This window comes from Protopterus annectens, chromosome 1.part1, assembly GCF_019279795.1.
Source record: "Protopterus annectens isolate FY-2018-M chromosome 1.part1, PAN1.0, whole genome shotgun sequence".
NCBI lineage: Eukaryota > Metazoa > Chordata > Ceratodontiformes > Protopteridae > Protopterus > Protopterus annectens.
In genome coordinates this window covers 1363635158-1363653701 of record NC_056726.1, presented here as the reverse complement: position 1 = coordinate 1363653701, position 18544 = coordinate 1363635158, and positions in this window count along the sequence as shown.

Here is an 18544-nt window from a genome sequence, read left to right as displayed (position 1 = left end):
TGGGCATATACTGTTGGAGAGACTCTCGTAAATGTTGTCATAGATGCAATGAATCATTATATGTTTTTCTTCTCATTTCTTTAAAATAAAGTATAGTGCCAGTCATCTGGGATAGGTAGAGTTCTTCTAGAGATATACTGTAGATGAGTTATACTGTTGATGGTGTTTTTCTTTCAAAAAAAAAATCAGTATTTACCTGCTTATTCTTTTTTTTCACATGCAATGACTTCTACTTTAACAATGCACAAGCGTATCAAAGCAAGAATAGCTTTAGAAAACTTTCACATACCTCAGAATACAGTTGATTCTAGGGCTAGGAAAAGCTTCATAAGAACCAGGACTCAAGCATTTTAAATCCTGTCAGCTCTTCAGGTTAGCGCAAGACCATGGGAACTTGTATCTGCGATGCATTTGACCTTTGAACTTGTGTTGCACACCAAGAATCATCTGCGACAAAAGAAAATGGTGGAATGCGGCAGTTATACAGTCGCGAAAGTTACAGACCAATTTAAAATACTTAAATTGTAATTTCACAGCCAGAAAAGCAAAATGGAACTTTGTGCTAACAGTTAGCTTGTGCGATGCTGTCAGAAATATGTAAGTGCATTTATGTATCTGGATATTGTGTTAGATCGTTGCTATGCAGACACTGATTAGTACAAGCATATCTGAAATACTTTCTTAGTCCCCTAACTAAACATGGTGATATGATGAAGGTGGAAGCTTTGGATGAATGTTACTCTTAAAGATTTAAAATAGATAACTAAATATGAAGATTGAGAGATTTGGGCATTCTAATTCAAGGAAGAAAGCTTGCAGTGAAACATATTTTAAAACAAAGCCCCTCGGCTAATATTTTGTCTCAACAATGTGATTTTGCTGCACAGACATTGAAACAATTCAAACATTAAGATGCCAATAACAAACATTGTAGTGAAGGAGAGACAACAAGTTTAAAATAGACAAACATCCTAAGAGAGTAGGTGAAAGGAGGGAAGGGGAGAGGTTCCTTTCATTGTATGTAGATTCAGAATAAAATTCTTACAGTTATATTTAGTTAAGTCATAGTTAAAGAGTTAAACACTTAACAGAAGTGCACATAGATCTAACTCCCCAGTAACAATGCTTATATTATTGATGCACCATGATAAACATTAGTTATGTAATAGAAAATGATGAAATACATGCTGTTTTATTCCTTAGTTTTGAAAGAGTGAAAAAAAGGAAAAAAGAGATGAAAAAAGGGGTCGAACTCCACTGACAGTGTAATAATTCAATAATATCAAATGTTTATTGAGCACATCATGATATATGATAGACCAGTACACTATGATTTATAGAAAAGTTAAAATATGTAACATAGCCAACAGGATGGCAACCCTTGAAGGCACATACCCAAGATCTTGAGCAGTAATAGTAAGTAATACATGAAATCTAAGAGTGAATGTAAATAAGCTTCAGATATTTTTTATGTGTACATAAATTAACTAATTAAAGAGATACACACCTATTCTAATTTCCTTCTCATAGAATATAATTTAGCAGTGTAACATCTCAAGGAATAATAAAAGGCATTTATAATAAGCCTAAATATACAGAGGGATCAAAAGATTAACAAAAAAAAGGGATGACTATCACAAGTTAGTAAGTTTAAAAAAACATGCAGCAATATAATAACATAAATTAAATATGATAAGCATCACGGTCCTAACCTTCAGATAAATTATCCCAGTTGTAGCTTATAAGTCTCTTATAAGGAGGAGTGAATGGGGAGGGAGAGAAGACAGAGGAAAGGAGAAATTTAAGCTTAAGCTTAACTACTAATTAAATTCTTCCTATAACATGAAATACTAATGTAAACAGTAAATTTGAATTAGATACAAATCCACTACTCATAATTAAGACACAACAAAAATTATTATTGTTTATAATAGTCTCAGTTTTTTATAATGTTGTTTGAGTCAGTTATATGTATGTTGAAATTTGAGAATGCAATCATATTATTAAACACTGACTAATATATGGAATATGAGCATTTACTTCATAACTGCATCTTATGTGTAACTAGACCTATATAGCATGTTTTATTAGAAGTCTTAAATCTTTATGATTTTCAACATAAAACACAATGCTGAAGAAATAATGAACATGCTTATCTGTATACGTAATCAACAGAGGGTAGAAGAATTATTATAAGGTTGACTTGACATAGGATTGTTAGAGATGGTGGCTTGGATGATGTGTTCATCAAGCCAGGAATCTAATTTTCCATGTTTAGAGTTGTATATAGTTACGAAAGTTATGTTAATTATATTTGTTTTGAAATACCTGCCATAACGAACTCTAACAGATATATTTGTATCCTTGAAAATGTTATCATATAAATGTATGTCTCTAAATGTTAATGGCCTTAATAATCCTACTAAAAGAGGATGTATAGTTAAATATTTGAAATTGAACAAAGCAGATATAGTCTTTCTACAAGAAACTCATATCATTAATAAAGACCTAGATAGAATGTCCTTCAATGGTTATACGGTTCTTACGGAATCTCACTACCAAGTCAAAAGAAGAGGCATGATGATATTACGGAAAAAATCATTACCAGTACCCAACATTATAGACATATACTCTAACAAGAATGGCATGTTAAGCTTAGTAGTTTTAGAGATTAATAAAAGATATGTAACTTTAGTAAACGCATACTGGATACCTGGTATCAGAGCGGAAACAGTGAATAAACACTTAGAGTTAATAACTACCAAAGCCAAAGGAGAAATAATACACGCAGGTGACTTTAATTGTCTTCTTACCACAAAAGATACCACTAGAGATGATAAATTCAGAATGTCCTCAGCAGCCAAAAAATTGAAAAATTGTATTGACATACTAGGCCTTAGGGATATATGTTATGAAAGAACCACAATCATTAAAATACACTCATTATTCTTATAGATATGGTACACAAACAACAATTGATAAAGTGCTAGTTACTAATGAATTAATTTCTAAAGTTCAGGAAGTTTTAATTAGTTCCTGCCCATTGTCGGACCACAATGCCATATTATTCAAGGTTAATATCACACCAAAAGACCTAATAACATGGCAAAGACTACCTGCATACATTGTCACACTTACTGGATTTAAAGAATGGCTTCTAAGTTAGATAAAATTATTTCTTGATATAAATTACAATAATGAGACTTCTAAGACCACCTTATCGGATTCCTTAAAATCTTATCTGTATGGTAGAATTAAAAATTTGTATCTAAACAAAAGAAAACAATGGGATAATGAATTAATAAAAATACAATCAACAATTGATGTTATAAGAAAGAATCTAAACAACAAAGATATTAAAATAAACTCTGAATTAAAATCATTAAATGAAAAGTATTCAGAAATTATAAATCACAAAGTGGCAATAAACTTAGAGAAACTTAAAATTCAATCTTACTCAGTGAATCCCAAAATCTTACATAGACTAGCAGTCAGATCAAAACATTTAACAAATATCAACCACATAAAATAAATTACTGATAACACAAAAATGAAACCAAAGCAAGTGACAGATCTCAAAGAAATTTTGGAGATTTTTCAGAACACACCATGAAAAAATAAATAGCACTAATATAAACCCTGTTAACAATATACTTAAAAGCAATTGTCTGAATGAGAACATTAATAAAAAAGTAACAAATGAACAAAATGCCAGTTTGCTTAAACCAATATATTTAAAAGAAATCATAGAAAGTATCCAAAACCTTAAAAATAACAAGGCCCCAAGACTAGATAGAATTATAGGAGAAATCTATAATTTACTGCCAGAAGACTCCTTAAAAATTCTAGTAGCCGCTTTTAAGAAATTCAGAGAAAATAAAAAAATCTTCCCATCATGGAAATATGCCATTATCTCCCCCATTTTAAAGCAAGATAAAAATCCTAAATTAGTAACATCTTACCGTCCTATTTCACTACTAAATGTAGATTATAAAAATTTTACCTCAATACTTGGAAAAAGACTAAATCAATTTATCCCAAATATAATAGAAGATGACCAAACTGGTTTTATTTTGAACAGGAAAGTTCAGGATAATGTTATCAGACTTTTATCTCTAATAGATTTTGCAAACAAGAAAAAAATTGTCAATTATTAGTCTAGATGTAGAAAAGGCATTTGATTGTTTATCCTGGCCATATTTATTCAAAGTTTTAGAAGCATTTAATTTCTCCCCAGATTTCATAGAATTAATAAGTAGCCTATATAAAAACTCTATATCATATGTTAAAATTGGAGCCTTTTTGTCAAAACAAATTCAAATACTGAAAGGAACTAAACAGGGCTGCCCTTTGTCACCTCTGCTATTTGCCTTAGCAGTGGAACCATTAGCAAACTACATAAGAAATAATAATAATAATATAACTAGTTTTGTTGTTAATTCAAACTATATTTCCAAAATACAATTGTTCGCTGATAATATCATATTAACTATTGGAAATATAGATTCCTCAATAAATTACACCATAAAAGCATTAGGACAGTTTGAAAAAATCTCAGGTTTAAAAACTAATAGTAATAAAACTGAAACATTACTATTGAATAAAAAAAATAATCTGGAATTGAGAAAACATAGTAACTTTAACTGGGAAAATAATACTCTTAAGTATCTAGGAATATATATAAAACAAAATTGGAAAGAAACCATGCAAATAAATTATAAAAACGTAATACATGCAGTTAAAGAGCACTTAATCAAATGGAATAAAATATTCTTTACTTTCAAAGAGAAATTATCTTTAATAAAAATGTGTATTCTTCCAAAATTCCTGTTTCTTATTCAAACCCTAATTATCAGTCCTCCTAAAAAAATAAAACAACTTAACTCACTTCTAATCAAATTTCTATGGTTTCCACAAAAGCCAAGCATAAGATATGATTGGCATTACAGAGATTGGGAAAAAGGTGGAATTGCGTTCCCAAACCTAAACCTTTGTTCCGATTCAGTTATATTCCACATTTTGAGTCAATGGTTTAAGTCACAAATACATATCAAACTGGAAAAATTTACATAAAACTATTTTATTGTCTGATACAGATGAAGCAATGGAAGATGACATATTTACAGAAAATAATAAAATATTTTTAGTAGTAAAAGACTTAGTATATAAAGAGAATAAAAATGAGAAACTACCATATTGTATTAATTATATATTAAACAATTTTAAAAGAATAATAAACAAAATCCATTTGGCTAGACACTTTCTAATCCTAATATTCCCCATAGTGCACACAAAGAATTGCCTAGACTCATTTAATATGAAGAAAATAATGGAGATGAAGGGTAATGGTCTAAATTTTTGGCACCAATTCCTAGGCACAAATGATGTATACAAAGCAACCAGTCTTATAGTCAGATACAAAATGAATCAAAATAATTGGTTAAACATTCAAACTTACAGAGAATACCTAATAAGTGAATTTAAAAGTAATCAAGTGACCGATATTTCTTTACAGCCTAAAATAATTTCTCTTTTATGTGAATTAAACTCAACAAATCATGACTTGGGATTTTCATTATCTAAGTTATATAAAGTACTAAGAACTGATTTAAAATTACCTGAGGACTCTCTATGGAGCTATGTGGAAAAAAACAAATAAATTTAATTTTACAGAAAATTATAAATCATTAATACTCAAATCAGTTAATCACACAACATCATCCCCTTATTGGAAGATTTTTACATGGAAATATATTCATAGCAGCTATATCACCCCATAAAAAATAGCTATAATGTCAAATAATACTAGTCATAATTGTTGGAGATGTGATGAAAATATATGTGCAGACTGGATGCATATGTTCCTCGAATGCAGAACTGTCACTCCTTTCTGGCAAGGATTTAGAGATTTTACAAAGGCACTGCGTGTATAATTTCAGACTTGCTGTTATTATTTAATGCTCCAATACCAGAATATATCCCAAAAACACAAGTGCATCTTCTTTGGTCCCTTTTGGCAATAGCAAGGAAAAGTATACTATAAACTGGAAAAGCAAAAAAGTTATTTCATTTTCTGAGTTTCTATTGTTCATAGGTTCATAGGTTAGTACTAGGCTATCAGCCCTAGGGCCTATACAAGCCTAGCCATAACAATTCCCTGAATATTTCTTCCCACATTATTTACTTTCCTGGACCCCTGTCTAGCAGTATAATTATATATATTGTTGGCCAAAACTGTATGTAATAGAGACCTTCTAACTCTTGCTTTAAGAACATCAAGAAAAACACAAGATAAATTATCTTGGATGAAGCTTAAAAAGTTATTGGATAAAATGTAAGAATTTTAATTGAAGTAGATTGATGTTATGGGCATTGTACATAGTTTTGTTATTTATAGCTATATTATCTATACTTGTATTAAGTTCTAATTCTATAAATGATGTAGAAAAGTTTATGTTTTTTTGTGAAAATCAATAAAAATAAAGTTATAAAAATATAACTAAGATTTCACTGTGTTTAACTTTGGCTAAATGTTGTGTCTTTTGCTGTTAATATGTAATAAATATATCAGCATATGTCTACTGACTTTTTACTCTAGGTTGCAGTAATAGCCACAAAGTTTGTCTTTCTGTTGTTAATGTGTAGCAATTGTGTTAGCACTTTTCTACTGGCTGGGTGTTTTACAGTAGGAGTCAGTGAAACACTCAACATTTTCTTTTTTTTTTTTATATAACACTGTTTTATTGATTTTCATATATCAAGAAATTATTACATTATACAGATAATTATTCATTAACATGACATTAAACACTCAACTATGTACAGTTATATACAAAATGCTCATAACTAAAACATCTTTGTTCAACATATTACATTTTGTCTAATATTTTTTTTTAATTTCAACCAAGATAACTTTCTGTGGGTCATTCTTATTGTTCTATAGTTAGGAGTTTCAAGTTCTCTGTTACATACTGTCTTGGCCAATAGTATAAACTCAGTAAAAGAGCCAGTCACTTTACTTTTCCAATTTGAAGTAATAAGTTTCCTTGCTATTGCCAAGATGGACCATAAAAGATGTATTTGTGACTTTGGTATACAATCTGGTATTGGGGCATTGAGTAATAGAAGTGTATCTGTAATTATGCATTTGTCTGTCCACAATGCCTTTGTAAAATCTCTAAATTTCAGCCAAAAAGGAACAATCATTTTACATTCAAGGCACATATGTATCCAATCTGCACAGAGACTCTCATCACATCTCCAACAATTATGACTAGTTTTATTCAATATTGTTGCAATTTTCTGCGGAGTAAAATAACTTCTGTGTATAAATTTCCATGTAAATATTTTCCAATATAAAGATGATGTTGTATGATTTATCGAGCTAAGTGTTAATAATTTGTCATTATCAAAGAGGCTAAATTTGTTAGTATTTTCTATAAAACTCCATAAAGAACCATCATGCTGTTTTAAGTCAGCCCTCAATGTCTTATAGATCTTAGATAAAGAAAACCCCATGCTAAATTGTAAAGAATTTAATTCACACAAAAGTAAAATTAGTTTAGGCTGAGGTGAAGTATATGACACTTGACTTGTTTTAAATTCCTTTATTAGATATTCTCTGAAGATTTGAATATTTAACCAATTATCTTGATTTATGTTGTATCTTGCTAAGAGACTTATAGTGTAAAGAATATTATTTATACTAAGAAATTGGTGTCAGTAATTTAACCCATTGCCTTTCATTTCTATTATTTGGTTATATTAAAAGAATCTAAGCAATTGTTTGTGAACGCTATTTGGGAACATTAATATTGAGAAATGTCTTGTTATGCAATGTGTGTTTATAATTTTCTTAAAATTGTTTAGTATATAACTAATGCAATATGGTAGCTTCTCATTTTTTGCTTTCTTTATATACTGAATCTTTCACTATTAAAAAACAGTTTATTATTTTCAGTAAAAAAGTAATTGTTTATTTTTTCATCTATATTAGATAATAAAATGTTTGTATGCAAATCTTTCCAATTTGATGTATATTTATTACTTAACCACTTACTTATGATATGAATTGTAACTGAATCAGCATATAGTTCTAAATTCGGGAATGTGATTCCACCTTTTTCCCAATCTCTATTGTGCCAATCATATTTTATTCTGAGTTTTTGTGGGTACCATAAAAACTTAATTAAAAGTAAATTTAATTGTTTTATTATTTTTTTGGGGGGCTAATAATTATAGATTGAAACAAATACAAAACTTTAGGAAGAATACACATCTTTATTAGTATTAGTTTTTCTTCAAAGTAAAGAAAATTTTATTCCATTTTTCTATATATTCTTTGACTTTATCCAATACATTTCTATAGTTAACTTGTATCATTTCTTTCCAACTAGGCTTTATATACACACCTAGATATTTAATAGACTAATTTCCCCAGTTAAAGTTATTATATTTTCTCCATTCTGAACTTACTTTACTATTTATTAATAATGTTTCAGATTTATTATTATTGAACTTTAGGCCAGAACATTTCTCAAAAAGTTCTATAGCGTCTGCAATATGCCTTATTGAAGAGTTTAAATTACCTATGGTTAGTATTATATCATCAGCAAATAATTGTACTTTTGAGGAATAATTTGAATTAAAAGTGAAACTGTTTATGTTATCATTTTTTCTTATGTAGTTTGCAAATGGCTCTACTGATAATGCAAATAACAGAGGTGATAATGGGCAGCCTTGTTTAGTTCCTTTTAGTATTTGAATTTTGTTAGATAAGAATGCCCTGATTTTAATATACGACACAGAATTTTTGTATAATGTATTTATTAGTTCTATGAAATCATTGGAGAAATTAAAAGTTTGTAATACTTTAAATAAATATGTCCAAGATAGAGAGCCAAATGCTTTTTCAATATCTAAACTAATTATTGATAGTTCTTTTTTTTTCTTATTTGCAACATCTATCAGGATTAAAAGCCTAATAACATTGGGCAGGATTCACGAAGCCTCCATGTAAGAGATACATGGCTTACATGGAGGATGCAGTTAAATGGTGTGACGTCAGCATGTCATGCATATGCATGAGGGCATGCTGAATCACACCTAAGGCTAACACGGTCCATGGAAGACAGTAGGGGCGTGTCCTTAGGCCGAGCCCTACAAGCGGACACACACCCAGAAGAGTAAAAGTGCCCATGTAAACACCCACGACAGAGGCCATGGAAATGTGAATAAACACAACACAACACATGCTCCCACAGACTATGAACATAAAATATATAAATGAACATGTTATATATTTTTTTTAAATCGTAAAGATGTTTGCCCATGAGTGCACTCGCTTATGCTGGCGTGCCGTAGCTTAGCCACAGTTAGCAGTCAGTGGAAAAGCATATAAGAACTAAATATGCAAAGTAAGCCAAGAAGCAATAGCGTAGCGGTAGAGACGTCGGCTGAAGAGCAGGCATCCATGGTTTGAGCCCCCACAACATCAATTTTTATTTTTAGTAAAATAAGCACGAAACAAGTCCCTGACAAATATGTACACATATAAAATCATATTTTATGTAAAATGTAATGAAATAGTCCATTTATTTTGAATAAATGTAAGATAACAAAACAATAAAAAATGCAAGATGTGCCTATAGCTGAGCTACAGTTTAACAAGGTGAGTGCATCTGCCTGTAGGTGAGCAGTGGTTTAACAGGTGCAAAATGAGTGCCCGTAGGTGAGCAGCAGTTCAACAGGTGTAAAATAAGTGCCCGTAGGTGAGCCGTGTTTTAACATGCTGAAACTGTGTGCCCCTAGCTGAGCTGAGCATAATATGCGTGCTGACAGCCAAATGAGGCGTAAACCAGCATAACCCGGTTGCGCGGAGCTGCGGACCGCGCCAACAAGCTAACCGACAGGCAACGTTGAGCAAGCTGTATCAAAACTGCCTTTACACAGACACACCCCCTAGCCTGTCTAGACAGTCATAAAAAATAAAAAGCAGTGGCCAGGTTCGTACCCAGGATACTATGCACCATAGTCAAGGTACTGAACCACTAAGCCATGACAGCAGTACCTAGAAATGCAGTAATAGCAAATATATAGGAATGAATACAAAGTGGAGCATGACAAAGCAGGTTTTGTGAAGTTGATACAATTCCAAAATGGCCAATCACAGATATTTGTGGGAAAAACGGCATATATTAGCCCCATAGGTGGGAATACACAGCATAAACGATTGTAGAACTAACTTGCAGCCAGAATGTCAGGAGTAGGTGAGGGTAGTTGCTTTCGAGCACAGAGGTGGGGCGTTGAGGAGTCCAGATACATGGTCTGGCTCCTAGTCCACAATCATGAGGCCCAACTCATGCAGGGCCAGGTCCTGTGGGGAGCATATAGGGCTGAGGCGTGGGACTGGTTGGCTCATGATCTCACCAGTGCCACAGGGATTCCAAGGACTGGTGAGCAGGTCCGTCACCACCATGCAGACCTGAAGAGACGCAAGCAGGACCAATTGAACCTTTGGATCCAGGAGGCCCAGCAAATGCCCAACGCCCCACTACTGAGTAAGTTACATTTAATTATGTATGTAAGAAATTAAACTAGCTGATATTATGGAGATGTGTATTCCAATATTACTTCATTTATATTACAGCTGCAGGTGTCCGTTCTGCAAACTGCAGAGCCTATGGTGATAGGCTGGTGCAGTTGCGCCACCAGGCAGGTCAGTAATCCTCTCCCAGTAACTGTAAAGAAATATAAAAGTATGACAGTTAGCAAAAGAGTGCAGTGTAGTCACTAAGTAATAAAATGTGCAAGTAACAGTGTAAGAGTGTTTGCAAGTATTGCTTGATTACAAAAGTGTGTTGCAGTCTGTAATCCAAACAGAAAAATGAAAATGTCTGAAATAAAGTCTGAAATAAAGATGCCCCACCTGTAATATAATAGTACACAACCTGCAGCAGGCTGAAAAGTACAGCTGCAGAAGATGAGTAAATCACATGTGTGAAATATACCCCTGTTGAATACTGAAACATGACAGAAGTGAGACTGCTGGAAAGGATTGTAATAACTACAGGTAAAACATGTCAATAAAGCCTAGAAGTAAGTACCACCCTGAATAGTAAAATGAAAACAAGTGAGAGAGTGTGAAAAAGAGTTATGAATCCACCAATAAAGTAGTAATAACCCCTGAATAAAGTATACTGCAGTCAGTACAGAATGAAATGAATGTGAGAAGCAGAACCAAACAGCAAAATCTGTTCAAAGTGTTGCTGCAGCTGGAATGTGTATCCCAAAATCTGGATATGTTGCTCTTAGTCTGCAATATGCAGATAGTATGATTGTCTGACATACCAAACATCCACAATTGTGTATAGCTATATAAAGCAAATGTAGCAGGATGATGTAGCTGAAAAAAGCCAGATATGAATGTGTATGAAGAACAATAAAATGTATATTGATGTAGCAGTAACAGTCCTATCACCAAATTGAAGTAGTTATCATATAGGAAACTGTAATTAGAACAGTAGTGTGTATATATGTGCAGCTATTAGAAATGTACAGCATATGTATTGGTATTCAAAGGTGTTAATATTATTTTCTTCACCCCACCCTATAACCACATATAACCCATTCCACGTGAAAATGGTATGTGCAATCACAATTAACACCCCTGGACATTTGTCCTGTTGGGTCATAAATATTTGCATGTCCGTTGATGCATCTGCCCTGTTCATACATCCAAACCTGATGGCCTGTTGCCATCAATCAACCCTGCATGTTGTTGGACTGTGTATTGCTGTTCATATTATGCATGTGTTATGCTTGCTGTTCAATGGTGTGAATATCTGGGTGTTTGGTTAATGGGAATAGTAATGCATGCTGTTACAACTAATTGTGAATGGTATTGTATGTTACTAACCCAAACTGTCATGACATAATGCAAAACATAGGACGACAGGGAAGGCGGGTTCCAGTGGACCCACCTCTCCCACCTCAGCTGGCGAGTGAACCTGGCACTAGTGCCTAGTCTGGACCCTCCTCCGGTGGCCCTGTGCCACCTGCGGGTGGAAGTGCTGCAGGGGATGGGGCTCGTCCCTCCTCTGCAAGCATGGCCGGAGGAGAACCACCACTCACCCTCCGTAGCGTCCAGACTGTGGTGCATAGGGAGATCTGGGAATCTGTTCTTGGGCCCCTACGCCAGCTTGAGGCACAGGTGGCAAAACTTACGGGCATGCCTGTTGACCGGCCTACATATCCCCCAGCACAGCCCCGTCCTGGGCAGTGAAGGAACAGTGGCAACTGCCCATGGGTGGGGATATCAGTTCCACTGTTGCCATCTGTGGGCACATGGGCTCTGGATATCCAAACATCTGTCCCCGTCAATTGTGTAACCCCCCCAAATGTGTCATACACCGCCCCTGTATGCGTCTTGTTTGTCTTGTCTGTTGACCTACCCAACCTACCTCCCCAGCTATACCGACTTCCTTCACCTGACAGACCACTCTCACCTGAAAAAAAAAAAAAAAAGGGCACTCTGTACCCACAAAAAAATTATGCCCCATACATAGCTGCCCATTCCGCACACATGTCTGCTGGACATGGAAACTATCAATTACAATTGGCTGTACAACAAGTATTATTGTTGTCCTGACACCTCTCTCAGGGGTGGAAGGTTTCAAATGTCACACCAAATTACATACATATGCACAGCTGTTGCTGATGAAGAAATGGGCAGCTATGGGCCTTACCTACATCCCTCCTGCAAATCCCAAGCTTGTTTCCCTACTGTATTACCCTCTTTGTGACCCCTTTTTCACCACTTTCCTGTCTCCCCATTTTCATTTCTTTCAAAGAAAATAGCGCGGGTGTGCGCCAGAGTAAGCACTGTTAAGCAGTTGTAAGTGGGTGTGTGCGCAGAGCTAAACGCAAGTGCGCATGCAGGAGGTCCGCGCAAACCAGTGCTAACCCGGTTACAACTGCTTAAAAGTGCCTTAGTCACTGTGATTGACAGGTCCTGTAGTCAGTTCAAAAGCAAAATAAAATCCCACTGTAGAGTCCCGAACCCAGGACCCTGGAAACAGTAGTCTGCATGACCTACCATTAAGCCATGACTCTTATACAAGAACATTGTGCTAAAATAAATATATCATGTAATAGTAGGAATGAATGTAAAGGGAATATAGGATGTGTAGTACACAAAGCATGTCATTTATACTTACTGTCAAAACTAGTGGATTTCCATAATAGTAGTGTGTGAACAGAAACAGCCATGCTAGTTGGTAGCTAGTAGGTAATAATGTCAGTTAATGTACATATATAAATGTATGTATATTTACATATATATATATATATATATATATATATATATATATATATATATAGTTGCAGGTGTCAGTGTGCATACACACTTTCTACAGGAAACAGTAGAGAGGAATGGAGAAATGTGAATCTACAACACAGCCTGAATCATGAGAGAGATACTAACCTTTACACTCACAGAACAGTGTCCACAGCATACCAGCATGGTCCCCGCCCTTACAATCTGAAAGGGCAATGCCTATCTCACATACCCTTTTATAGCACTGTCCTGAAATCACAGTGAGAACTGCAATCAGTACACAACTGGCTGCATGCAATTAGCAAATGCCGGCTTACAATTGGTGCAGAGGCCATCACATGGACTTATGCAGATACCTACAAAAGCATCCTGTACTCACACTCCACACATGCAATACGTTCATTGCACTGTCTGGAGGCAGACAGAGAGAGAGAGACAGACAGAGACAGAGAGAGAGAGAAAAAAAAAAACACAAACAACAACACACGGTACACACACTGAGTCTAAGCTGTCAGCAGTGACAGTAGCAAGCCATGCCAGCAGCAGCAGAAAGCAGTAGTAGCGGTAACGCAACCAGCTGCGACAAACACAGGTAATGTAAAGTAACAAGTTAATAGTCTGCATACTGTGAACTCCCCATATCTGTCGTAGGTCTGCATCTATAGGTATGTCCTTGTGATATGTTGTGTGCACGTAGTTCCACCAAAAGGGGATGACTATACATTACATGCCATTCAGTGTTAGGCCATGATCCTGGCAGCAGTTTTCCGTTGCAGTGAGGCCTGTCTGTAAGATGTGTGTGTCAGCTGGTATAACGACTATGGCGCTTAGTTAGCAGTCATCTGGGAAATTTGTCATCCACAACCCGCACATGTTTGCTTTTACATCTGAGAAATAAATGCCAAACAAGAGGGGTCCTAGGACAGAGGCCTGTGGGATACCACATGTGACTGGCATTGAGTCTGACATGGCTCCTACAATATCGATATTATAGATTCTGTATGTCAACCAGTGTGCAACCCATCATGTGACATATGTAGTAACATGTAAGCTAATGAGCTTGTCTATGATGCCTAAGTGGAGTACTGTGTTGAAGGCCTTAGGCAAGTCCAGGTAGGCTGTATGGATTGCGTTGCCCTCATCAATGGCTGTAATGACTGTTTTGAAAGGTCAACAAGGTTCAAAAGGCAGGATCAGCCCATCACAAAGGCAAACTGGCCGGGAACAAGTGTCTGCAGATACCCAATATCACTCTATATGCGTCCCATACTGAATCATTCCATAGCTTTGCAGACCAGGCTGGTTAAGCTTATGGTGTGGTAGTTCCCAGGGTCAATAGAGGTGCCTCCTTAGTGGAGTGGGACCACTGTTGCTGTATGCCAGTGTTCAGGTACATATCCTGTAGTATGGCCAAGGTTAAATATCAGTCTTATATGCGGTTGTATGTCCTCTTGGAGTTCACATAGCACACATCCAGGGATACCATCAGGTCACATTGATGCTGTGTGTTCTGCTTTGCTGAAGGCAGCCCTCACCTGGACATGTGAGATGATAGAGAGGTTACATTCAGCTGTGATAAGTATTTCTACTTGTGGGGGAGAAGGAGGGGGGATACGTGCACCGAACCTGTCTGCAAGAATGTTGCCAATATCTGTGTGTTCGGTGAATGTTAAGTAGGTCTGTATTAACTCAGAGCATATCTGAGGCATTTGGTCCATATATGTAACATAACTGAAGAAGGCCTTGTGGTTATCTATAGTGTTCGTGGCCATTTCCCTCCCAGATTAGGCCGTGGATGTTGTTATGAGAGACCGTAGCTTATTACCAGTGCTGACCACAGATGCCTTCCCTTAATGTGAATCTGCTCTGTCCTGCAGTAGCCTCCTTCTATTGTTATACAATCTGCCTTTGGCTGGGGTCCACCGGACAGGATGCCTAACCTTTGTGCATAGGGTCTGGGTTAGAAATGAGTTTGCATGTTCCATGCAATCTTTGGGATATCCGTGGGAAGCATTCGCAAAGGGGTCAGCAGTGTGGGTTGTGGCTTTCACTGGCCCAGTGGGCTGCATGGATACCATCACAGTCCTAACAAGTGAATAACTGTCTAATCACATACATATCAAAGTAGTCTACTGTGCTGGTGGTGGTGGAGGTGGGATATGTGTATCCAGGCCGTGTAACTTGTGTCCAGATCACACTAGTGGATGGCATTCCACATACAGTACCTAGGTATGAACCCCCAGAGTGAGGTTGTGCAGTGGACCTGTCACAGTGTGCTGACCGATGGGGCATGCTACTATGTTGTATGGAATGTGGCAGGTGTTGCACAGGTGTTGGCTGAGCACTGATATCTGGCCATGTACTTGTGTATCCACCAAGAGACACACACATGCTACATATGGGAGTAGTAGTATATCACTACAGTTGAGTATCATGTATAGTATGTGTGCCATATATTGCTGACATATTCTGCTGATATCCTGTTTGTATTCTCTTCCAGGGACATGGCGCGTCAGCGTAATCCCATCTACTCTGCAGCAGAAGATGAGGAGATACACCAGAGCCTGGTGCGGGATTATGACATACTGTTTTCCCGCACCAGCCAGAATCAGCAGGAGAGGGCTGCACTGTGGCAAGACCTTGTCCGTAGGGTAAATGACATAGGCACGCATAATAGGACATATGAGCAGGTAAGACATCACTGCAGTGATTTAATCAGAAATGTCCGACAGCGTGCGTCGGATATCCACAGGCAACAGGTTGCCACAGGAGGTGGGGTGGCCACACATCTCCCCCTCACCAGACTGGAGGGGCTACTCCTAAGTGTTGTGGCTCCAGCCCCGGAACAGCAACAGCAATACACCTGCATCATGATGGAGGCTGGATCCACACAGCAGCACAACATAGAGCGTGCAGGTAATATGCCATATGTACACTTGACTGTTCTGTACACTGTTAGTTTATGCATGTGTAAGGTGTGTCCGTGGTATGTAGCTGTCAACATAGTATGTAATTGTGCAGGTGTGATATTGGCAATATCAGCAGCTGACGTGTGAAAGGCAACTGGTGTACTACTGCACTGTATCATATGCAGTATCAATGGCACAGTTGTGCCCACTGACATTAATCTCCTCATTTATGGAGGTCCCTCCGGTGTTACAGCAAGGCAGGCCATCCATGCTGGTGAGTGTGTTTTAACAATACCTATAATAGTCCTTATAGTGCTAGTAATACTAGTGTAACTCAGTAGTGCTCTGTGTGTATACTGCGGGGTGTGCATGTGTGCATGTGTGCATGTGTGCATGTGTGCATGTGTGCATGTTTGCATGTGTGCCTGTTTCCATGTGTGCATGTGTGCATGTGTACCTGTGTCCACGTGTGCATGTGTGCATGTGTGCATGTGTGCCTGTGTCAACATGTGCATGTGTGCATGTGTCCACGTGTGCATGTGTGCATGTGTACATGTGTGCATGTGTCCACGTGTGCATGTGTGCATGTGTGCATGTGTGCATGGGTGCATGTGTGCCTGTGTCCATGTGTGCATGTGTGCATGTGTACATGTGTGCATGTGTACAAGTGTGCATGTGTGCATGTTTGCATGTGTGCCTGTGTCCATGTGTGCATGTGTGCATGTGTGCATGTGTCCACGTGTGCATGTGTGCATGTGTGCATAAGTGCATCACTGGTAACATTGTGTGGACACTGTAAACTGTGTTTCCTGTCTTCCTCCCACAGGTTCTGGTGCTGCTCTGGTGTCCTGCAGCAGGGAACCTGAATCTGGTGCCACAGGTACTGGTAATGATGATATCTGTGTAATGGCACAGGAAGGTGTGTCAGGGTCTGCCATTGGTCAGCCAATTGACAGTACACAGCTGTCAACCCCATCATTGCGCACAGTCATCCTGCCAGTACATCCTATGTCACCATTGTCCCTAGGTGATGGACAGGATACAGTGGGCATTAACCAGGGTAATGTGGTATCTGTGGCACATGCTTCCCCACACAGCAGCCATGGACAGGGTCCTGCAATGGTACCACACAGACAGTTGCCCATGGGTTCTCGTGGGAGCATCCGTGGGAGTACTGCCTCTGGCAGACGTGCCCAAAGAGGTCTGTCAACCTCAGCTATGTTTTGAGCTGTCATGCAGGCACAGTCACGTATAGAAAGGTACACCAGACAGGGTCTGAGGGAGCTGAGAGCATGTCGCACAGCCATGACTGACAGTATGCATGACATCGCGGATGCTATCCGTAATTTCATCGATGTCATAGACAGACGTTGTGGGGACATATTACAGCAGTTCCACAACCACATGTCCATGAGCCAGGGCAATGGTGGGCGGTTGCGGCATTGACGTGGCCGTATGCCAGCAACAGCAGCAGCTGGCAGTTGGCGCGGATGACAACAGGCCTGCGGACGCCCCCATAGTGCCAGCAGCAGCCCCAGCAATGCTGGGTCTGTGCTGTCATCAGAACACCCCAGGAGACCACATGCACGTGGCTCTGGACAGTCCCAACAGGGACCTTTGTCCATTCAACACACTCCCGCTTCTGATGACAGTACCCAGTCTGGCTTAGTACTGGATACGGTCCGTAGCACCCCTGCCAGGCACAGGTACCATGTCCATGCCCACAGACACTGATCTGTATGACCTGCCAGGTGCAGTCTGTGGCTGTCCACAACCCCCTGTATATGGCAGCCATGAGGTGGAACTGTGTGCGTGCATACACACATGTGAAATGTTAACACATAAGGCTACCACATACACGCACACACTGCACCAACAGTGCCCCACCCTGTACTGCTGTCCCTCACCAATACACATACACACACATGTCAATTGGTGGTATCAGTGGAAGACTCAGGCATACCTAATTCACACCCTGTGCATATGATGAAACTGTGCCACCTCCTGCAATCTCCAACATCAGTGCAGGAACAGGTAAACACGTTGCTGATGCACAGGGTGAATACATATAAGTGTATTAGTAGTATCATGTTGGTAACAGTACAGTGTGCTGATATGACTGTGTGTATATCCCAGCATGCCTGATGCAGTAACCGTATGACTGTCCTGAATTGTTATCTACACCCATAGTACGTACCAAAGCATAACAGCTGCATATTATTGCATACCGGTGGTAAGGATGTCAACAGATAGCCACAAACATGGGTAGCACAGGGGGGAAGCTAATGCAAGTAGTGAT